Below are 24,434 nucleotides of genomic sequence, written 5' to 3' on the forward strand. Positions count from 1 at the left end.
ATGACTTCAAATTTTAAAAGTAATTCAGTCCTAATAAAAAAATGTCGATGCTTAAATAAAATCAATAACTTTTAATATCTAATAAAATTTGTTTGAATTACAAATTGGAAAATATTTTCAAAAACTGCCTTTCGTATTTTTAACTATAATTTTCATTTTTCTAAATACTTACACAATCCATTCATCATTGAAAGGTGAGATCTAAAATAAAATAGCATTTGTTAATGTGTTAATACAAAAATAGATAAAATGGAAATAAGTTGCAATTTTAAAATATTGCTGAAAAAAATACAAGAGATTAACTGTCTTTTTGATGCTCTGGCTAAAGTTTAAAAAATTATGTAACATCAGAAACACATCGAAAAAATTTGTGAGTACTTCTTTCAAAGTTCGCGTTCTCTAGACACAGATTTGTCTTGCTTTGGCACATTGACAAAATCTTGGCTTTTGTGGCAGGGTTTCATGGATTTAAACCTGACTCGATTATAAATCTAGAAATTACATTGGCACTGCACGCTTAAAATTATTCATAGCCAAAAAGTCGCTTGCCTGGAAAATTTGAAAAAAGTTGTAACTTTTCAGGTTTTATTCATGTTATATTATTGCGATCTTGAATCTGGAAGTCAGTTCTAAAATAGATCCATTGAAGTTTCAAAAGATTTAATCTATTAAAAAATATACAGGTTTAAAAATTGTTAAACAAGTTAGAAAGGTATTCATAAAGGATTCAAACACCATTGAATTTTTCAAAGGATTTAAAATTGACCTCTTACAATTAACTTTAACAGTGTGGATATCTTTTAAGAATCAAAGAAGAAAAATAGCTAAATATTGATATTTCAAATCGATAAATTAGAATCAATATATGCAAAATCATTAAAATTTCATCTGAAGGTTTTAGTTTGGTTAAAAATTGATATTTTTTAAGATTAAATACCTTTTATCAATTAAATTTTAAAATCCATTGGGCATTTTGTATGCGTTAATTTTAGTATCAATTTTATTAATTTTAATTTAGACAATGAATGGTAAGATCATATTTAAAATATTATTTAGCAAACCGCTACGAATTTATTTTAATTAATCCTATTTGAATACTAATTTTTTTCAATTTAGATTATATTGCAAACAATTAAAAAAATATTTCAAATTAATTAAGCCAATGAAATTAAAAAAAGAATTGAATTCGTGTATAGTGATTAAATAAATGTACTTTTCTAAATCTTATAGTTAAACAGAAATATTTATAAATTCTTATTTCAGAAATATAGTTTTTTTAAAGGTAAATTGAAAAAAAGTAGATGAAAAAAAATCGGAAATTCTCTTTTGATCAGCAGGTTCTTATCTCTAATAGTAAGCTTTTAATAAATAAATAATTAAAATAAATACAATAAATTTAGAATAATAGTAGATAATTATATCAACGAATATACCATTTCTAGAATTTAGTCTTTAGTTACAAGTTCATAAAACATTCCTTAATTTAAAATCGTGAATTACAATATTACAGAAATTAAAATATTATTTAATCACTTTTGAGTATTCTCTCATATAATTTTAATTATGAGAAACCATGAATCATAAAATTTCTATGAGATAGCAAGCAAATGAATTTTTTTTTAGAATTATAAAGTCCAATTGAAATATATAAAATAAAAAATAGGAGGAGCAACAACTATAAAATCTTAAATATACAAGATAAAATTCGAATAAAATGTATTTTACTTAAATGGAACAATCTTTTTATTACATTCTAAAACAATTTGCTATGTTTAATAGAAATGTCTTCGTATTACTTTTTTATATTTTAATCTAAACTTTATCTCTGTATTTTATGTTTCTGAAGTTAATATATAACTATGCAAGTACTTAGAATACACTTTAATTTGTTATAAACTTTAGAATTCCTCAAGTTTAAAAAAGCCTCAAGATAGAGCACATGCTCACATAAATGTGAAGCCTATATCCGAAATATGCTAAACATTAATTGTTTAGTGCTTGATAATAAGTAATGAAACGAAATGGATTTTTGGACGTGGAATTCGACGCACCCAATTCTTATTAAAATCCATCGATATTAATAGATTTGCTGCTGTCAAAAGTCATAAAAAATCTTTAAAAAAAGAATAAACCATTTTGTTGATTTTTAATAAGTTTTTATTTTTGTTTAAATAAAAAAAAAATAAAATAAAATAGATTTAAAATAAACGTAATCTTATTTTGGAGCTTTTCAATTAATAAAAAACTTTATAATATTTAGCTATGAGCCTAGAAAGAAATTATAATTGATTAAGAAGAAAGTAGTGAATAGTTTTAATCAAATAACCACTTAATCATATATAGCATTGTGTTAGATACGAAAAGCATTTTTTTTTCAATTTCAATTAAAGTTCATTGTAGCATTTTCAATTGTGCTTCCTTTAATCTGCTCTTTCCATATTCATACAAAAAAAGATTCCAAATTTAAAGATCGTGAACATGTTGTTAATGTACGTAATTAATACACCTTATGTTTGTTATTTCAATAATATTTAAATACAATAATTTAGATTTTGCGTAATTTAAATTCACGATCACTATTTGGTGATATGATGAACTGGAACTCGAATTGTAGTTTCAAATTCCTCTTGCATAGAGTATAGGAGACGTTTAATGTTATGGATCAGAAGTTTTCATGATAATGTGACATGGAAATTTAAGATATAAATGTAAGGTGACGATTGTTTCAAGTTCAAATTTATTAATTCGGTTTGAGATATAGTCTTATACATAGTCAATGTGAAATTTATATAACTAAACTATAATATAATTCAATATTTTGAAACAAAATAAAATATGCTTATTACTTTCTGTGCATTGAAAATGAGAGAAATTTTTTATAATTTTTTATGCCTGGTGCAATAGAACAGTTACTATTTCACGGAAAACATACTTTTCTTTATCTAGAATAACTAGATCAAACTGAAATAGAAAATTAAATAAATCAAAACAAAGAAAGAGAAAGAAAAAGAATAGAAGGCAGAGCTTCATAGTTCCGAAAACCTTTAAAAAACAATTACTCACACACACCAACACAAAAAATATAAAAAAATAGTCACATTTATTTTGGTTTTAATTCATTAACCTTTGTTTCTTCCTCAAAAAGAGAAAAAAAAATATTAAGAGACTGTGTAGTCACACGTTTTGTTTTTTCAACAATTTCTTTCTTCACTTGAACAAAGAAAATAAAATGTAAAGAAACGCATCAACGCACAGTTTCTCAAGTTCTTTGAAATCTTGGAAAGAAGTGACTTTTTCCCATCTTTCTCCAACTCTCCACCCCTCTCCTGCTCGGTGCATAATGGACCATCCCTTGCTCCCGAGCTATCAGCCAAGCCCTCACCCGGCTCAGTTGGGCTGCAGAAGATCCGGTGGAACAGATGGATATTTTCTCTCCGTTTTTCCTTAACCAGACCAGTTCAGATAAGTTCATTCTGTTGTAATTGGTCTGGCGGAAAATAGTTAAATAACTTTCCAGAACTATAGAGTGGTGAATGTGTTGTGGACTTGACAAAGAAAGAAAAATCTAAGTTCATATTTTGAGAAGAAAAGAAGTTGAAGAAGAAGGTTGTGAAAGTTTTGAACGCTTAGTTGTTTGGGTAAGTTTTGACTCTAATATTGTTGTGTTTCTATCAGTTTTGAAGTTTCCGGCCAACGGTGGAGTACTTCTTTAAATACTGATAACGGGACGCTTATTATTCTTGACATACTATCGATAAAATGTGCTGATTTAAAAATAAATTCAGTATAAAATGAAAAAGTAAAAACAGATCTCCTTATAATTTCAATTAGTTTCTTAAAAATTAATTCATTATTAGAGCTTTAGAAAAGTCACCAGACTTAAGATTTTAAAAAGTTAATATGTTTATTATATCAATCATGTTAATTCATAATATTTATATTTGCATTATAATAGGGCTAGTTCAGCGCATTGGAAATTTTTTTATAAAATAAAATATGGCTCATTAAATTCTCTTAACAGTGAAAGATTTTATCAAACAATAATTCTATTACTAAAAAATATTGGCATGTATCATAATTTTAAATTTAGTTGTTTTTATTCTTCTTATTTAAATAACTGTAAAAAAAATATTGGAATCATTCTTAATTAGAGAGATGCAAACTTTTGTACAGATTTGCTTTTAAGCTCTGTCTTGTTTGTATTCCTTTTCTGGGGGAGACTGAGGGTTGGATTTTTCTTCTATAAAATTCAATAAAATCATTTTTAGCTAAATTAAATTTTTTAATCTTGAAATAAGCGATTTTCATTGATAAAAACTAATTTTGATTATAATTTGAAATTAATTCTACTCAATCTAATAAATGCATTTCATAAAGTGATGATTGGGTACGTTAAATCTAAATCAGATAATTAAACAAAACATCAGCTTATTTTTTTTTAATTCTCTGGGAGGGTAAATCAAATACTCTTTTTTTTTCAAAGAACTTTTAGCTTTTAATGCTTTTGCTAAAAGCCAAAATTATCAGCAAAACAATTCTTCTGAATATAGTGTTTGGCTAAATATATACTTAACTTTGTTAAAAATTGTGAAAATTATTAAAGATGATGATAATAATGAAATAATTAGCCCCAAAAAATTGAAATTAAAATGGCAATATAGTACCCCGAAATATGAAAGAATAAAAATGCCTATGTTTAATGTGGATATTCTGTTGAATAATTGTATTTAATTTATTATATTTGCAATATTTTTTTATGTATTTTCGATTACTTTTTATTTATATTAATTATTTTTAATATATATATGCCCTGAGTGTCCAATTTTAAATAATTAACTACGAAGTAAAAGAAGTTTTTCCTTTCTAGCAAAATATTTGAAGATAAGGTATTTTATTTTTGTTTAAAACGTTTTCATAGAAAGTTAGTATCAGATTTTCTTTCTTAAAATTGTGAATGATAAAAAGTAAATAATGTATTTTTAATGTATGAGTTTATAGTTGAAAAAATTTTAAAACTAATTTCATCTTTATTTGCCTTTACTACTGTTTCCTGATCACTATTAAATATTTGATATGTTTATATAAATACAAGTCGATTTGAAATAAACATCGCATGCAAGCAGAATAAATTACTTAAAAAAAATGAAAAAAAATCTTGAAATTTTATCATTTGAAAAATATTTTGTATTTGCAGATTTACAAATCATAGAATTAAAAAAAATTAAAAATTTGATGATACTTGCATTTATGTTTAAAAATATAGTTCGGTTGTAGACGGAAAATAAATTTATGTTTGAATGCAACGTGCTATTAAAACAAAGATACTTTCAATTAAATAAAAGCTAAATTCTGTGAGAAAAATTCTTAAAATACACTTTTGAATTTTGCCTTCAGTATTTATTTTTTGATAACTTGTTACACAAACATTTATTTATTTCTAAAGGAAAAAAGATGGTTTGGAAACATATGTTGTTAAATAACAATAATTCATTAAACTTTTTTTTTCCAATTTTTTCAAAACTTTTTAAAAATTATCTTTAATCAAAACAGTTCAAATAATTCTTTGCATTTCATATTTTTCGTACATGTCTAGCACCCATAAACTGTAATTAGAAAATATCTAATTACTTTAAGAAGAATTGTAAGCAATTGACTGGAGCCATGCCAATTTTCTGTTACAGATTCTTGAAAAACGACCAAATTTTTATCGTTAGAAGACGTGATCAAAATTTGATAATATATATGATAATATATGCAGTTTTTTTTCTCTTTCTTTAACACCATAAAGAAAAAATAATACTTTGTGCATAAAATAACAAAATAAAATGTCAAGTAATTATGTTTGGAGACATGAGTATGGAAGATTATACATATATATTGCTGAATTTTTTACTCAATACCGAATCGCTAAATTGTTTGTATTTAAAGGCCAGAAAAATTAAACCCTCAAAAAAAATGTACAACATGTCTAATGAACCTGAATCCAGAATTTCCACTGCATCTTGCAGATTTCTTTTTATGATTAAATCTTGGTATGCGGTTAATACACAAGTACCAGAAAATCGAATATGCGTCGATATCGTCTTCCCCACCGATTGAAACAAAAATTTGGCACAAAATTGCAGCTGCAGTCACGTGATCGGAAATCAAATTTGATTCATTTGAGGTAAAGCGTTTTATAGTTATTGCATTTACATAAATGAGAAAATATAGACGGGCAGGTTATTCATATTTTGACAGATTTATTTAAAAACTTCATAACAAACTACATTTTAGATTTAATAGCTTTTTAGTTAATTTTATCTGTATAACTCTTCACGTTTTGTAACTATCGAGTTCTCTTGTATTCGAACAGACAGACTTCCTCTGAGTTTATTTCGTTCACAATTTGATAAAAGTCTATAAATTGTCTGTAAAATCCATATGCTAATTGCATCGGAGAGTTCAAAGCGGTTCTGGATTCTGTTCACTTTTTTGGTTAGTTTGTTTTGTTAGATATTGTTTTGGTTAGTTATTACGTTTATCTGAAAATTTAACCTTATGTTTGTCTGTCTGAAAAATCAGAGAATTATATACAAACAAATATGATGCCAAAAATGAGTTTTTTGGTCTCAAGGAGGTCTGTAACATGAATTATCTTCAAAATCTGGAGCTCGAATTTTTTCACCAATACTTTCTTTTTGTTTACGTAATATACGTAAAATCATACTGCACATATATTTGTAACATACATGCATAGAGTTAGAGACTATTCCTAAGTTATTGGTGTTTTCAGCTCCCCTTTTTTTCTATTCTCAAAGAACTATAAGGAATAAATGGAATAAATAATGGTTCGTGCTTTAAAGTCTTGAATAATTTACATGGAATTCAAAATAAAATGTCACATATTTATGTTTAAAAGATAAGCCTAAATATATATAAAATAATAAATTTCTGAATTATAATATTTTTAACTTCCTGTTATTTTCGTAAAGGATCACAAGATGGGAACAATAGTCTTTGCTTTAAAATCAGCGATAGTTTTGATGGGAATATTTTTAAAACTGCTATTATTTCCTGTTTGGGAGGTATTGGCAAAGTTTCAGAGTATTACTGAGTTATAGATATTTTCAGTTCTCTTTCGTTCCTTTGTATTCGTAAAGTTCTATAAGGAAAAAAAGATCCACGAATTGTATATTAAAATTATTTAATCAATTGATATGTTTTTTAAATGCTGTTTTTATTCTTAGAAATGAGAGTAAAATTGCACATAATTTCATAATTCTTATCTTTAAACCACTGTCCATTCTTCCCTTTAATAAATCTCTATAATGAGAAAATATATTAACTGTTGTAAAATGACACAACTTTTCCATCCATTTTCTTAGGAAAGAATTATATTCATTTTAAATATATAATATTCAGACGCATCTTAAACGGATATTTAATAGCCGTTTTATTTTAAAAGGGGGAAGGGATTAATTTGTTGAATTAATGACTGCTGACACTCAAAGACTCAACTAATTAACTTTTATGCCAGTAAAATTAGAATAAAGATTTCTGAAAGGCTGGTTGGCAAGATGCCATAGCAGTTTAATTTTAAGCGCATTGTTTCTATTATCAGTACAGCTCTATAATAATTGATCTCCGCTATTTTGAAAATATTATATAAGCCTCAAAGGACTCTGCTTTGTGTGATATTCCATCCAATTCTAGAATTAAATATTTACACTCATCATTAAAACAGATTTTCTGATTCTTAATTTTAAGATCAAAACCATCGCACCTACAATTTGACTGGTATATTTAACATAAAATTCTATAAATATGAAGATTCACTTACAACTTTATGTATTAAAAATATAAATAATTGTTTTTTTTTTAAATTTTTGTTGATATATATTGTGTTAAAAACTATTTGATGAAAGTAGTTAGTAGTGTAGTAGTTAGTGATGTAGTAGTTTGAGTTAATTAGTCATTTTAATTATAAATTTTATAAATAAAACTATGTTTCAATTTACAAGCAAAAATAATTTTGCTTTCAATATTGTCATTCCGATTGAATAAAAATGTGATAATCATTTAAAATTATTTTTTTTTATTTGCCTCAAGTCTAAATTTAAAATGTCTGGTTAAAGTTTCTATCATTTTTTAATGTAATGTTTTAAGAAGAAACATAATTTGAAGAAGAAATATAAGTATATTTTTCGAGAGTTTAGTATAAAATATAGTATTATAGTAAATATAGTATAGTAATATAGTAAATATATATTTAGTATTAATTAGTATATTTAGTATTAAGAATAAATATTAAATTATTATTAAAGATTGAATTAAGAAACTTTAGCACTAAGTTAAAAAAATAAACATAAAAATAGTTTATCCTAATAAACGTCTGGTATGTTCTTTTAGTATACAAATGAATATGCTACACATTATAATAATTAAATTGCATTATTATTTTAACACGATAAAAAGAATTTATAGATTTTTTTTGTTTTAAATATTGGAAATCATAAAACAGAGTATGCGTAATGCAATATGCAAAATAATTTTATTTTCAATTTATATATATCCTTTACATATATGAGGTTCAGATTCAGGGTTTAATAATGCCATTAATTGTATCTGTTACCACGATATGATTTTGAATATTGTTTGACTACAGCGAAAATTAATATGCTGCATTACAAATATCAAACATGAAATATCTAATGAGGCAATACTCGCAATATATTCTTACTTCCTGCTGGCTACTCGAAACCCCCAATTACCTATTCGCTAGGGCAGCAACATTTTCCTATATTCAGAAACTCTATTTTGGACGAATAAAAGGTTTTAGGAACCTTTATAACTTTTCTACTGATATAAGCGAAAAGGCAAATGAAATATGAATTATTCTTCCGATTCAGAGGATTTGCCTTTATCTCCAAATTAAAAGGCAATTAAAAAATAACTTGGAAAAATTCTATTTAAATATCTGGACATTTGAAGGACGAGCATACAGTTTTCTGAATTCTAATTAAAAGGAATAATTAACATCACAATTTCCATTTATTTATTTCAAATATATATATATATATATATATATATATATATATATACTATTAAATTTTTTGTCAGAGATTTTTGAAAAATTGTATTATAATAATGTATAAGCAATGAAAAATTATAAATGTTAAGGAAACTATTGTAAATAATCAGTACCATGTTCTCCATACGGCTTAAAAATAAGTGAATTTTTTTCGATTAGAATTAGATCACAAAGTCTCAATGTATCATCGAATTATCTACTTTTTTATTTAAGCATGTCATGCTTTTTAAGTTTTGTAATTTTTCATTCATTCTGAAATAAATGAATACTTTTAAGAATATATTTTTGTTTCGGGAGAGAGGAGAGGGGGGGGGGGGCTCGGAATTCTAAGTTTGATCAATAAGAATGAACAAAGCATTTTTAAAGTTGTTTGGAGAAAAAAATATACTAAATGCTATGTTGTGAATAATAAGTATATTAAGAAGTATAGTAATTAAATTCGAATAACAATACGTTTTATAATAATAATACTTTGGAATATAATAATAATAATACTTTGAATCAAATATATTTTGAATAATGCTATAATTATTATTCAAAGCATAGTAATAATAAGAAGAACTTATTCTACTTAAGTGGTACCTACATGAAATGAACTGGATATCAAAATATCAAATTTCCGTCATTATATTTAAGTATTAATGAAAATTTTCCTACGAGTTGAAGGAATTTTAATCAATAAATTTACATAGGCATTTTACCTCATACTATGTCATTTTTAATTCGTTGGAAGAAATATTCAATTTTATTTTTATCTCAGAAGAGCAGGCATTAAACATAAATGATTATGAAACTGTTGTTGTGAGCTTCACTGAATTAAATGTTTATGTTTATGCAAAACAATTTCATAGAAGCTAAAACATTTGCTCAAAGTAAGGTAAATAATAAATACAAATAATAGCAGAGTTTTATATATGCATATATTTTTTTTTAACTCAGAATTTTTTAATCAGCTCTAAGAATATTAACAATTTTATTTGCATGATGCTGTTTTAGAAATGAAATCATTAAACATATTAGAAATAATAAACATACATGACTTAACGTACACATCTGTTTTCGCATTTAATTATTACACTAAATATCTGAAAGTAAACAATTCTCCTAAAATTCTTTGAAATTAGTAACTTGTAAATCTTTGAGGAATTCTCATAAAGAAGGGAGAAGTTTCATACTTTGAATTTTCATTTCCATGAAGAAGCGAGAAACTTGGAGTGGCACTTTTGTTCTAGTTGCACTTTGTTGCACCACTAGTTGCAATTTTGTGTGTATGCGTGTTTCACTGAAATGAGCATTAAGGGCTGGACCACTTATTCCACTAAGTATAAAATGCAAAAATAATCCAAGAGTCTCCTTTAGATCGTTTCTGAAGCTCTGAAGGACTTTAGTTGCATTCATTCAGGTCTCACAAAAAGTTTGATTGGAAGACGAAAGTTTGTAACGGCTGTAAAAATTCTAAAATGACTTTTTTCCTGTATTATTTGAATGGTAACAATGAAGTTGGTAAAAAGTTTTATTTGCATATTGGGCCCGCGGTGTCTGTTTTTATCTTTCTTTTAACCAAAAATGTAAAAAGTTAAAAAAAACAGATTTAAACATTTTTTAGCTTTTTTTTCATCTTTTTGTTAGCTTTATGCCTTACTATTTCTATTTCGTTTTCGAAATAAAAACGACAAAAATGTTTGAATTGCGTGTACGAAAACTTATGATTAGTTGCACTTTTTTCTTTCTAAACAGAAAAAAAAATCCCATTTTGTGGAAAAACAGCCTGATAAAAAATCGTTTTATTTTCGAAAATCAATATTGAAAACCATTTATCAGTAAATAGATACTAAGTATTCATTAATCTAAACTCATTTGGTTGCTTGTCTTTTAGTACAATATGTAATGAGTTAATTAGAATTGAAACTCAAAATCATTTTATTTTTATTAGTTTATTCATGTTAATATTTTATGATTATAATTTTCTGAAAGTTTTAGCACAGATGTGCTATCACTTATCAATTAATGCGTGAAAGAAAGTATTTAAATCTAAGTGTGCATTTAAATCATATAATTTACTTAGATATTACAAATAAGGGTTTTTGATATTTGTTTTTGAATTCAAGATTCTAAGTTATTAATTGATAAAAATATTTAAGCATTTTCTCAGATTGATGTTCTGTATAGTTCATATTATAATGGCTACGCATTGATGAAACAATTTTAAGCAAACATGTTGTGAAATTATAGATAAGATAATCAAACAGATAAAATAATTTGACAATTTAAAGTTTTCAATATTTTATGATAAAAAATGGTTAATATAATTTTTTTTAATTAATTTTTCATTAAATATATTAGTTTACTCTTTATATTATATATAATCGTCTTAGCAAACTGATCATATTTTCGTGATCAACTCAATTTCGTTTTAAGCAAATGATATGTAAAAAAAAAATTGTATTTTCAAAAATAATATTTATGCGTTCAATGTAATTGTTGCAGCCAATAAATTGAATGTTAAAATCAATATTTCATTCTAAATTAATGCAAATATAACAATTTCATGTGTTCAAGAGCTGTAAAATAATTAATATATTGATTAAATAATTCACATTTCGAATATTTTATTATAAGCAAAAATTTGATTAATTCACATATATACTTATATAAAAGTTTAACAATGTAGCAAAAATAGAAATTAATAATATTACAATAATATTCAATTTTTTAAAAATGAAATTAACAGCAGTATTTCCTAAAACTTGAAATTCACTTAATAAATTTTAATGTAAAATGATAATTATAAAAAAAAACATTTTACATATAAAGAAAGAAATTTCGCTTGTGGATACAAATTCAGTAGACGGTATCATTTTCGTCTTCGATGCTATTTTTTACTTCACGAAATATATATTTCTTATAGTTTCGAATGTCGACAATTGCGAATTGGCCAATCATTAAATCTGGACCGCCTATAAAATAATGACAAACTCTAGAAATAAGTTAAAAATTTCAAAAGCAATGAAATGAAATTAACAATGAACAAAATAAATAAATATTAGTATAATGTAACAGTTTAGTAATAGTAATAAAAATACCTTAGTATATTTTCATTTGCAAAACATCACTCTTACTTAAACTGAAAAAAAGACATTAATCTAAATATAATTTTTACATTTGTCTGTAAAAGCTCGCTGTTCTGACGAATCAAATTTTATACTAAATACAAGAAATGCTTAAAAATTAAATTAACTTCAATTTATGCGTTGAAGGTTAATGATACTTACCAATGGACGACAAATTATTAACTGAAACCAGAAATCCTGAAAGTGGTTGTTAAGAGGAAATATAAAATCAATGCTCAATTTTATTTACAGTTGGTGTTATTTTCCGTTTAAGTATATACTAAACTAAACATGAATTATAATATTAGCCTAGCATGATACAAAGGAACAGGGAGTACCTAAAAAGTGCTGTATTTGTTAATTTTCTTTAATTAATAGCAAGATAATCAACTTTCATGTGAAATGAGTACTCACAAAATACCATGTGGAATATAATCCAAAATTTCTCCGTCGAAGCCAATTTTAATGGTTATATGCATTTATTTTTATTTTTAAGTTCATTAATGGAAATTAGCAAAAAGCATTCACAATTTTTTCTTCCAATAACCTTTAATTTAATTTCATATTCTACTCCCGCACGAGGAAAAAAAAGAAGGAAAGTTCGGGAATACATTCAAAGTACCACTGGTTTTTACGTACATTTTTATAAACCCCTACAGAATTTATGTCTCCCATCTCCCGAAAAAAAATATTTTCAGAAAACTGAGAGAAAGGCAGTTACATTGAATAGTTTCAAACTTTCCCAATTTCTTCTGAAAAAAATAAAGGTATTACAGAGCCACGTGTTCTTTCTTTCTATTGGTTTTCCTAAACAGCATTTCAACAAATAAACGATGTTATTTTTAAGACCGCAATCCTTGAGGAAGACTAGAATATCATTTTCAGATTCCTTAGAATGTCTACTTAAATGATAATTTTCGGTTTTAAAGAATTTAAGGTACTGGCGCTCTAAGATAAAATTTTGCCTTTATGTTTGAAAATTTGAAGTCTATTTTTTTCTTATTACTCTTATTAAAGTAAATATCCCATCAATCAAATATATATGTCGTTTAAGAATTTTTCTTTCTTTTTCATATGTGCATCATATTAGTTGGTAATAATTTTTGTTCGGTAGAATAAGATGGATGAGACAGATTTTTTTTCTCATATTTCAAAATATTATCGAAAATGTATCGCATTCAAATTGATTACTTCTAGATTAGAGATCATTTTTTATGTATATATTTTTAAGTATAATGTTTCATTAATTGATGCCCTTGTATTTGTTTTTAAACTGATATTAGATTTTTTTTCCTTTTTGAAATGGACTTCAGTGAATGGATCTCCTTTAAATTATGGACCTCATTTAAATCATTTAATCATATTGTTAAAATATAAAAATTTTCCTCTTTATATAAGACTTTATGCAACTCTCTATATAGATAAATATTTTTATTGATAAATCGCATTATTCTCTAATTCTTTTTGAAGAAAATATTTTTCACTTTTGATTTTTTGAATTATTAGATGATAATTATAGTCTTTAATAATTCATGCAATAGATACATTATGTGAAATAATAATATGAACAAATACATATATTTAATACATGCAAATTTGCATCGATATTTTTGTAGTATTCAAATATTTTCTTTCTTTAAATTTTGAAACTAAATGGATTCCTTCTTATTTCTTATTTCTGCAAAAAATCTCGCAATTAAATTTTATGTTTTTAGAAATTATAAAATATTTATTCATTCATTATGAAAAAAGATCAGGGATTTTAATTATTTATAAAATTGCATAAATAAATGTATTATTTTTAAAACTGTATTATGGAAAATCTAAAAGACAATCAGACCTTTGTTATATTCATATTAAAAAATCTTAAAATTTGAAATTCTAGCTATTCATATAAAACTTTCTAGTAAAAGAAATTGTTTTCATCATAATTATTTTCTCCATGATATATATATATATATGATATGTATATATGTATATATGATATATGATATATATATATATATATATGATATATATGATATATCATATATATATATGATATATATATGATATATCATATATATATATGATATATATATGATATATCATATAATCATATGATATATATGATTATATGTATATATGATAATGATATATATATATATATATATATATATGTGTGTGTGTGTGTGTGTGTGTGTGTGTATTATTAGCTGATAACAAAGAAAACAATCTTATTCCATTAACCATTTTCATTTCGTCCACAGTTTATTTAAATTGTTTTTACAAATAACTACATTTATAAATTTATCATATTTTGAATAAATCTGAAAAACAAAGGATATGATCAGCATAAATGAAATTATGTATCTACTAAATTCTAGAGCATCTTTTAAATAAGCTTTTGATAAGTGTCTTTCATTCGTTGAATTTCATATATCCTGGCAACTACTGCTATTTAAATGAGCAATAAAATATTGTTGACCTTCTAAATAAATCATTTCCAGAAATCAGCAAATGTAGTTAAACACAAAAGATAGAAGATTTAAAGTTACTTACTCTTTATTATCATAAAAATATTATTAAAAAATACCTATTTCAAATATGTTGAACAATGAATTTAAATAATAAACAAAATGCTAAAAAACGGTAGGAAATGAAGAAAACGATATTATAAAAGTTCACATAATATGAAATTAATTACTTAATTTAACGTGATTAATATCTTTTTCAATTCTTTTTCTGATTATTATCGGTATTTAATTAACTGGTGTAGAAATATTGATTTTATCAGTGTTTTGTTGTTTATTTTTAAATAATTCTAATAATTTTAACAGAAACCGCTTAAGGAAATCGCGATTCTTATATAATTCAATGCATTAAACATTTCATTCAAACTTATTTTTTCAAAACATCTTGCTGAAAATAAATATTCATTTTCTTATAATTAAAATATACATAAAATTATTTTTTTATAATACATAATTAATTAGAACTATAATGATTAATGAACTTTTACTTATGTAATTATACTAATTTTCTCCATAGCTCATAAATTTATCAATAAACTATTATTTTACCAATAGTTTCATTTACTTATTTCGAGACAAACGTGTTTTCTTCGAAATGGAACTTAAATAAATTTTTAAAAAATTGCTAATAAACAATGCTCTTTTGAATATTGCATGGTTTTGTTTAATTTTTCAAGACTAAAAAGTAGATCCTAAAGTATAAAAAAACCCATTTAATTATTTGTAAACAACATCTTATGGGCGCAATTACGGCTGCAATCAAATTTGTTCAGCTTGAAATATAACTTATTTTTCTAACAAGCTAATGTTACATAAACATAATTATGTAAAACAGATTTTCTTTTGCTACTTTACCTCTTTATCCCCAGGGCAGTTTTTAATTTATTTTCTCTGCCAAAACTACAGATCTTATTTCTTTAATTTTATAAAAGAAAAAAAAATTATAACTAGCAAGGCGAGAAGAATTTTTTCTGAAGAAAATGGCCTTCTCCCTTTCTACATTTACATAATTTGCATAATAGGGTATTTTCTAGAATACTTAGTCTAATAGAGAAATATTAAACCAACTTTTCCCTTACAATGAGATCCCCCCCGCTTTATTTACTTAGAGGGAGCGTGAATTTTAGCGTGATAAAAATGTCGGAAGATTGTTTGGATTCCAATGCAAAAGGAAAATTTGACTCTTCTATTTGATGTTCAAAATAATAGTTTCATATATTTTCGTAATATTTTAATAGATTCCTTTGAAATTTCTTTTTTTATATTTTTCAATTATATTTTAATATTTCATTTGAATAGATCGGGGGTAAAATTTTGAGATTTATAAAATGTTCAAGAAATGCTTTAGATTATGTGAATTCAAACATTATTTTATTTGCTAATAATTTTATTTTATATTTATTAACACATGAATGATGTTGTTTTAAAATGAATCTTTTAAATTTCTCAAATTGTGAGATGTATTTTTAATTGAAATTAATGCATACTAAATTTGCATAGTGTATGCAATTATGCAAATTATCAAATGAATGCAATTATGTAATTATGCAAATTACGAAATGTATTTTGAAAATTTCTTCTGTTAAATGTAATTTCAAAAGCCCTTATTATAATAATTCAAGTGATGAACAGCATAGATTAGCTAATAAAGATTATATTATTTTATACAATTTCTAATTGCGGAATATTTTTTAAAGTGTATGATAAATAATTTCTTAATATTAATAATTGATATTTAATAAACAAAACTGAACAATCTTTACAAAACCCATTTTTATTATCAGTGTGAATATAAGATATTACCCTAAAAGTTAACATTAGTACATAAACCTCAATAAAAAAAGTTTCAATGGCATCTTATTTAAAAATACGCTGAATGAATTAAAATAATTTAATCAAATTATTTAGATTTAACAAGATATGTAAATGATATAGACGATAATAATGTTTAAATTGTCAAACGTAACCGAAAATGATTTAGTTGCATATAAATGGATGTTTGATTTAGATCTTAATTTATTGGATAATTAGTTGCTAGATTTTGTAACAATTCCTTGTAAATTTTAAATTAAATTTTTATGTGAGGAAATTATAATTTATAAATGTAATTTTAAATTATTTATTTCTTATATATAAATATATTTCTTTTATATAAATATTATTATCTTATTGAAAAATTATTATTAAGATGCTTTAAAGTAATTTCACCTATCTTAATTAAATGATTTCAATATATTTAATAAAGAAACTTTTAATCAAAGCAATAATACAATAGCTTTTAATACATATTGTATACAATTAAACGCAAAATGAAAATTCATTAATAGATTTTAATTACTAGAATAAGTTATTAATTAATTTTAAGGTGACTTCAGTATATTTTTATAAAATAAACGTAACCATTATTTTAATTAGCTGGCTAATAAACATTTTTAACTCAGTAACTCACTCTTGAATAATTAATCATGACAATAAATTTTCATCATAGAATGCTTGATGCTTCAAAGTCAATAGAAAAACCGCTTCGAACTCTATTGACTGATGGATCTCATCATAGTAATTAGTGTTCCAAATGGATATATACAAATTATCCGTGGCAGGTCAATGCCCAAACAATCTCCACCCTTCGTTCACGAATTTCCTGGTCGTTATCACTGTATTGTGAGCATAGGAAATTAGTTATTTAACCGAAAAGAATGAGGGATTACATGCTGCTGGAAATTTAAAATGCTTTTATAAAAATTTAATGTGCGCTTAAGTTTACGAGTTTGTGCTAGATCCAATCTTCAATAAAATCTTTTTTTGCATGTATTATTTACTTTTAATTGCGTTACAAAGGTTGTGATTCTCTTTCATCATTCACAAGTTAATATTTTATACAAAATTGAAAGGAATACATTTCATTTATTGTTGTTAAAAGTTTAATAATGGATAATGATGAAAAACTTTTTAATGGATGTTTAACGTTTAACACTGGTTTCCTATGAAAAGATGCACTTAAATTTAAAGTTGTTTCCCAGGTATCGTAATTTTTAAATCGTGTATTTAAAAATTTGTAAAGAAATTAATTGCTTTTGTCTAAAGTTTCAGTTATTCCATTTCAGAAAATGGAAATAATAAAAACTGATAAAAGTATCTCAAATAAAATCACATAAATGATTTAAAACGTTCCCATTCTTGTGCTTAAAATACAATTACTTCTTATAAAAATTATGAAAAGCCATATTTATGCATCTTGATTCAGCAGAACAAACAATTTTGCTTTAATATGCATAGAAAAATCTGAAAATAAATCACATTTTTTCATTATTGACTTTATATTAAAATGGTATATTTAATATTCTTCATCTTCTGTTCTCAATGCACATGGCATGATTCTCTTTGAAGCCATGGCTCCTGCGTGATTTTATTTAAAGGAAAGGGACAACATGGAAACATTTATAAGGAAAATACTGCTATTTTTTAATCAATATTCTAAATTAATGAACAATTTTCCTTAAAAAAATGTTTGAATATTCTAAATTAATAAACAATTTTCCTGAAAAAAATTTTTGAATATTCTAAATTAATGAACAATTTTCCTTAAAAAAATGTTTGAATATTCTAAATTAATGAACAATTTTCCTTAAAAAAATGTTTGAATATTCTAAATTAATGAACAATTTTCCTTAAAAAAATGTTTGAATTTTGATTCTATATTCATTCCTTGGGAAATTATATTTATATTTCCATGCATGTTAATACTATTTTACCTCTTTAAATGATAATTTCTAAATATTTAATTTTAGCATATTTTAAAAAAAATCCAATAATTAAAATTAATTGCATATATTTTGTTTGAAATTATTATTAAAATATTTCAATGTGTTATACATTTCTTGAAATATATAATTAATTTTATTTTTTCTACATTTCAAGATTTTTTATGTTGTCAAAAACAAAAGGTTTTAGCAGTTTTAGCAGCCGTAATAGAGTAATAGATTAAAAGTAACATAAAAATGTAAGATATTCATAGAATACAGTATTTACAAAATAAACTCATGACTTTCTTATAAACACATAATTTAAAGGAAGATTTGCTTAGAGCCTCTACAATAAAAAATAATCATTGGTGTATCTTGTTACAAATAGAAAGTTAAATGTATGTCAGATTTCATGTTGGCAATCTTTGTATATTAAATGACTTTCTTAGATTTAGACTAATTATGCACTTTCGGAATGGAATGAAAGACCAACAAGATGTTATTGAGTTATTGAAATAATTATTTATATTGTGAGTAATTCTTATCTCTTTTTCTACATTTTATAAGATTACAAGATTTCATCTCCTAATAAGATATTACCCTAGATTAATACTCAGACAAAATATATTTCGCTGTTATTTCACTCTTGTGTGCAAAGATAAAATATTATACTCGTAAAAAAAAATTGAACTCTCGAATTTCATGGATGTTTCCGAATTCGGAAAACACAACTTAGACATTCTGCCTGTGTCTGTGTATGAGAACTATAACTCCAAAACGCTTTGATTTAGAGGTACGAAATTTGGTATATGGTCTTTTCACCAAGTGTTCGATAGCTGCTATAATTCCACGCAATCCACGTAGAGCAAGTTTGTCTATCCGACTGTCCCATACAAGTGAACACAATCATTACAAAACCTCATAATTAGATCAATATAATTTAACACACAGGGCTTAAAATCTAAAAGGTAGATTCGTGTCAGAGTTTGAGCCAAATCTGTAAATTGATTGAACATATGCCCTTCTTATTTTTGAATACAGTCAAATAAAATAACTCAAAAATGCAAGGGGTTAAATGAATGGAATTTGATATATGATCTTATGACTACAATTCTTATTATGTGTCAAATTTTGGTTTTAATTGTTTTGTTATATGATCATATGACAGATTCCATTAAAATTCTAAGATTTACGTTAAAGATCAGGCGTTTCGTAACTATTATTAGCTAGTGTCAACTATTATTGTTAACTACTATTGTTAACTAGTGTTAACCATTTCGTAACTATTGTTAGCAAGGCATTTCCGTTCTTAACAAATGTCCACAATTTTTAGTGGGAAGAAAAATATTGCAATACTGCTTTTATCAGAAATATTCAAGAACATTTTGGAAAGAACCACTGTTTTAGTCCTACTACTGAATAAAGAGAATACGAAAAAAACTGAAAAGTGTATTGATGAGAATCTTCTTTTTTTTAATTCTTGAAACTTATATATAATTTTAACAGATTATTAAATATTTTTTTCTAAATTCGACTAACTCATATGTATACGTCTTTTAACTAAATATGTATAATAAAAAATCTCTAGGTACAATGTTAGATAAATCGTTTCAAAATGACTTGTTATATATTAGAAAAAAAGATTTAGAGTATTTTTAATCAGTAGGCCATTTTTTAAATAATTTTTCTAAAACTTTTTAATAAGGTTACTTTATTCCAAGAAAAGTCAGTGTTTTTCTGTATATAATGTTATTAAGAATGAAACAAGACTAAAAAAGAATTAGAAATCCCTGCGTTTATTTATATACTTAGTTGCAAATAAATAATATTTAAATAGTTTTTTCGAGTAATATTATTATATAACCAGCAATTTTCAATACTTTTATCAGTTAATTAAATTAGATTAGACATATTAATAAAACTAATTTAAATTTTAAAAAATTTGGTCCAAGTGAAATATAAAAGTGTGTTGCTTATTTTCTGAATTTTTGTTGTTTGTTATTGAAGCATAAATAAAATAATGTTGCTTATTTAAATGTTCAAGCTTTCATCAAACGATATTTTAAAACATTTTAAAGATTTGATTTTATACATATATTTTTTTACCATTTTGAGTGTATTAAATAAAGAAAATTATTATCAAAAACTTATAAACTTATATTACTTATTTAATGACATTGTGAGAAAGAAGAATTTCATTATCTATGTTCAAGGAATTGTATTTTTATTTTATTCATAAAATTCACTCTTTATAAATTTTGTATTTAATACAGAATGCTTTTTTTCTATGCCTTCTTTCGATTAATACATATGTAACAAAGATTTTTCTTTTTATACCGATTTTTTTTCTTTTTCAGAAAATTCTTAAATTTAATTTCATGATTTATTTAATGTTAAGTTATAATTTATAATCCAAAGAAATGCTGTTTTATCTCCTGAAATTTATTTCAGAAAACAATGTAAGATAATACAACAAAATTCTGTATCGAAATTGATTAGAAAGCTAAACAATAAAATAATGTAACGAAGACTGCATCTCGAATCTTCCTGAAATATCTAATATTGGTTTTTCGATTTTGGAAATGAATTAAATTTTGAATATTTCTTTTGGGGATACCGAGAAGTAAGAAGACTGTCACACATATTATATTGTCTTAAGGATCTTATTGAATTAAAAACTTTAAGAATGAGTAGCTAAAAGCTAAAAGCTTTAGCTAAAAGTTTCATGCATAATTTTTTTTTTCTGAAAACATAAGAATATAGAGCAATTTTTTTCTATCAAAAGCAAATAATAAGAGATTTTTAAAAAGTCTGCTGAATAAACTAACTTTAATTAACAATAAATTGTAAATGATTTTCTTTCCCCCCCTAGAGTTTTAAAAGATTTATAAAATTAAAATTAATCAAAATGTCTAGAGAGGTGACATTAAAAATTTATATGTTTTCTGCCGCTAGCAAGTACATCGCTGTTCTCTGAACTGAATATACTGCTTGAATATATTTCTTATAAAAATATTTCCTTTTTATAAGAAAATAATTTTATAAGAATTTGTTTGCAAAAGCATAAACATGTCTCATTAATTTCAATAAGACATTTCTTGAAAATTCTTTTGGAATTACTTAATATTTCAATGATAGAATATGCTTAAGTATATTTATTATTACATTTATTGTTAATTTTTTTAATATTATATAAAATATTTATTATATGTATTATATATTATTTGTATTAAATATTGTATATTATATTTATTATATGCATTGTATATTATATTATTATATATTATTAATATTATAATTGATTATAAAATGCTCATTTAATTAATTAATTATTATTTTGCTAGCAATCTTGCTGCAATAATTTTGAAATAATTTTTTCATCATTTATTCATTACACAATGTTTTTTCATTTATAGATTTACTAAATATTTATTAATTTTTTTTCAAAGTAAGCTACAATTAATTAAGGTTTCAATAATATATTATACATTACAATATAACAGTTAAACAAGTAATACTTGTTTCAAAGAAATTTCAAATGGTTAAATTATAGTAAAGAATAAAATTTAGATGAGAATTTTTCCTCTGAATTTTGTCTGTTAATTTCCTTCGAAATCTAACACTGGCTTAGGATTTTGCAATACTTTTTTTAAATCATATTTGGCATTTTCCATTTTTAGATATTTTATTTCGTATCTTTCTAATCAACAATGTTTTTAAATTCTATATGAAACTCGCTTAGAAATTAATATATATCTACTGTTTACAAAAACCACTGCATGAATTGGGACATCCGATATAGTGAAAAAGAAAGACCAATTTAATTACTTTTCCGCTATCGGTTTTTCCAATTCATCTGTTTTCTAGACATTTCATCCACTTGTTTCAAAGAACAAATTCCACCTACCCATACATATTTTATTCGATATAAATTTAGATATAACTTTTGGATTTATATTTTGTTCTAAAATTAATGCGTCTCTCGCTCCAAACGCCTACTATAATTTATCTCCATACAACTCAACTTCACTCTCCCACGCTTTTAGTCTCTGGTTACAGATGCTTTCATGTTTGATATACTTGATAGTTGCCCACTCATTGCTTAGAAAAATACGTAAACATTTATCTCTTTTATCTTAAAAATGGCATCATATTTTACAAGGAGTTTGCTGATGAAAAAACATTCGGAACCATTTTCTAGATTACATTTTTATGCAGATATTTTATTAGATCAAAATCGTTTCTATGCGATAAGTAAGTAAGATTTGAATGATATATTCTTTATGATATTTAACAAATGATGTAGAAAGTATATATTATTATTATAATATAGTTACATTTTTTCTACAATCGTTGTGTTTAATTTTTCAATTATTAATACTTTGAATTTCGCTAAACTATATAATTCTCTACAGCATTGAATAGAAAGATAAATGTTCATACATATCTTTTGCTTTGAAAATGAGATTGTCCCCTTTGTAAATTCATTATTCTAATTTTTTTTTATTACATTGATTCATTTGGATATTTTATGAACTTCTGAAACCATAAGACAAATAAAATGTTTCTTCCCGAATTTCGTTTGACCATTCACTTTAGTTTAGATAAAATTTCTTGAAAGTATATTTCATTAATGTTGAATGGTGTAAATTTGCTGTATGAGAAAACGTATGTAAAATAACTTTTAATTTATTAAGATAAAAAAAATTATTTTCCAGTTTCTATTAAAGAAAAAGTTCTAAACAATATTTTTTTGTTGCTTATTTCCATTTATCTTCCAATAAAATCTTTTATATATAATCTAACCCCATTTATCATTTATTTAATTCTTTCTTTTATTAAATATTTAAACAGAAGCTGTTAAAAATTTTTATTTTATATATTGCAAAAAAAAAAATCATACTTGAATATAAAACTATTCTGGAATTTATTGCGAAGAAATATCTTGATATATGATTCTTCAAAATACAATTTCAAGAAGGTCTCAGCTGAGTTTTCTATTAAGAAAATGATTGTGTGAGAATGAAACGAGGATGCATCATATTTGTGGAAAAAATGAAATAGCAAAGTAAACTTGAATGGAAATGGAAAATAAGTTATCAGAAAGGAAACGAAACAGTTAGAATAAAAGTGGAATACATTTCTGGCTTGGAATTTGAAATTATTTTAGAAAACCTGATATTTTATTATATTGATTTCAATGTTAATTTAAAAACTTTTTAGATCCAAATGAATAAGTAAAAAGTATATTATTAAATTTCATTTTAGAATCTTCTCTATACTAAGTAAAAATTTAGAAAGTTACAATTATGATAAATTAAAATGTCCATTTCTATAATTTATATCTTGTATTACTTATGAATTTTACATTGAATTAAAGCAGGGTTTTTTTCAAAAAAAAGGACAATGCAAATTTTAAGCATTTAATTCGAATATAGAAATATTAAATGTAACGAAGAATTTAGAAATATATAAAAAATATATATAGCTGCTCAAATATCGAAAAATAAAGAAGAATTTTATTGAAGATAAATTCTTCAATGCAGTGCATGAATCTCTGCTCAAATTCCAAACAACGCTGTATATGATTGATTTAATGACATAAATCAAATATTGGTAGAGAAATTTAGCTACGAAAATAAAAACATTGCATAAATACATAAAATAAATTAAAATATAAAATCATTAAATTATTTTCATTCAAGTTAAACTCTGAATCAAGTTTGTGATGTGATTTCATTAAAAAAGAAATAAGAACATCTAAATTAAGGGGAAGATAATACAGGGTAATATGGGAAATAAATAAATAAAACAATATGGTATGTGATCTATTATTTACCAAATAAAATTATATAGGAAATGGTATGTTATCTATTTAATAAAATTATAAGTGACATAACATATAATTTATCTAATAATATAATATGAGAGATGACAATATGATTTATCAGATAAAATAATAACATAAATAGTATGTGATGAATCTAATTCGACA

The 24,434-nt window shown here is 24.1% G+C and overlaps 1 protein-coding gene across 1 annotated transcript in view; it reads left to right on the forward strand.

Moving 5' to 3' along the window:
- The first annotated feature begins 3,404 nt into the window (after positions 1-3,404).
- LOC129981535 (two pore potassium channel protein sup-9-like) overlaps positions 3,405-24,434 on the forward strand; it is a 160,616-nt gene continuing 139,586 nt past the window's right edge. The window contains exon 1 of the mRNA XM_056092407.1: positions 3,405-3,638. The gene's annotated coding sequence lies outside the window, so the exon portion shown is untranslated. The remainder of the gene's footprint in view (positions 3,639-24,434) is intronic.

This window comes from Argiope bruennichi, chromosome 8, assembly GCF_947563725.1.
Source record: "Argiope bruennichi chromosome 8, qqArgBrue1.1, whole genome shotgun sequence".
Taxonomy (NCBI): Eukaryota; Metazoa; Arthropoda; class Arachnida; order Araneae; family Araneidae; genus Argiope; species Argiope bruennichi.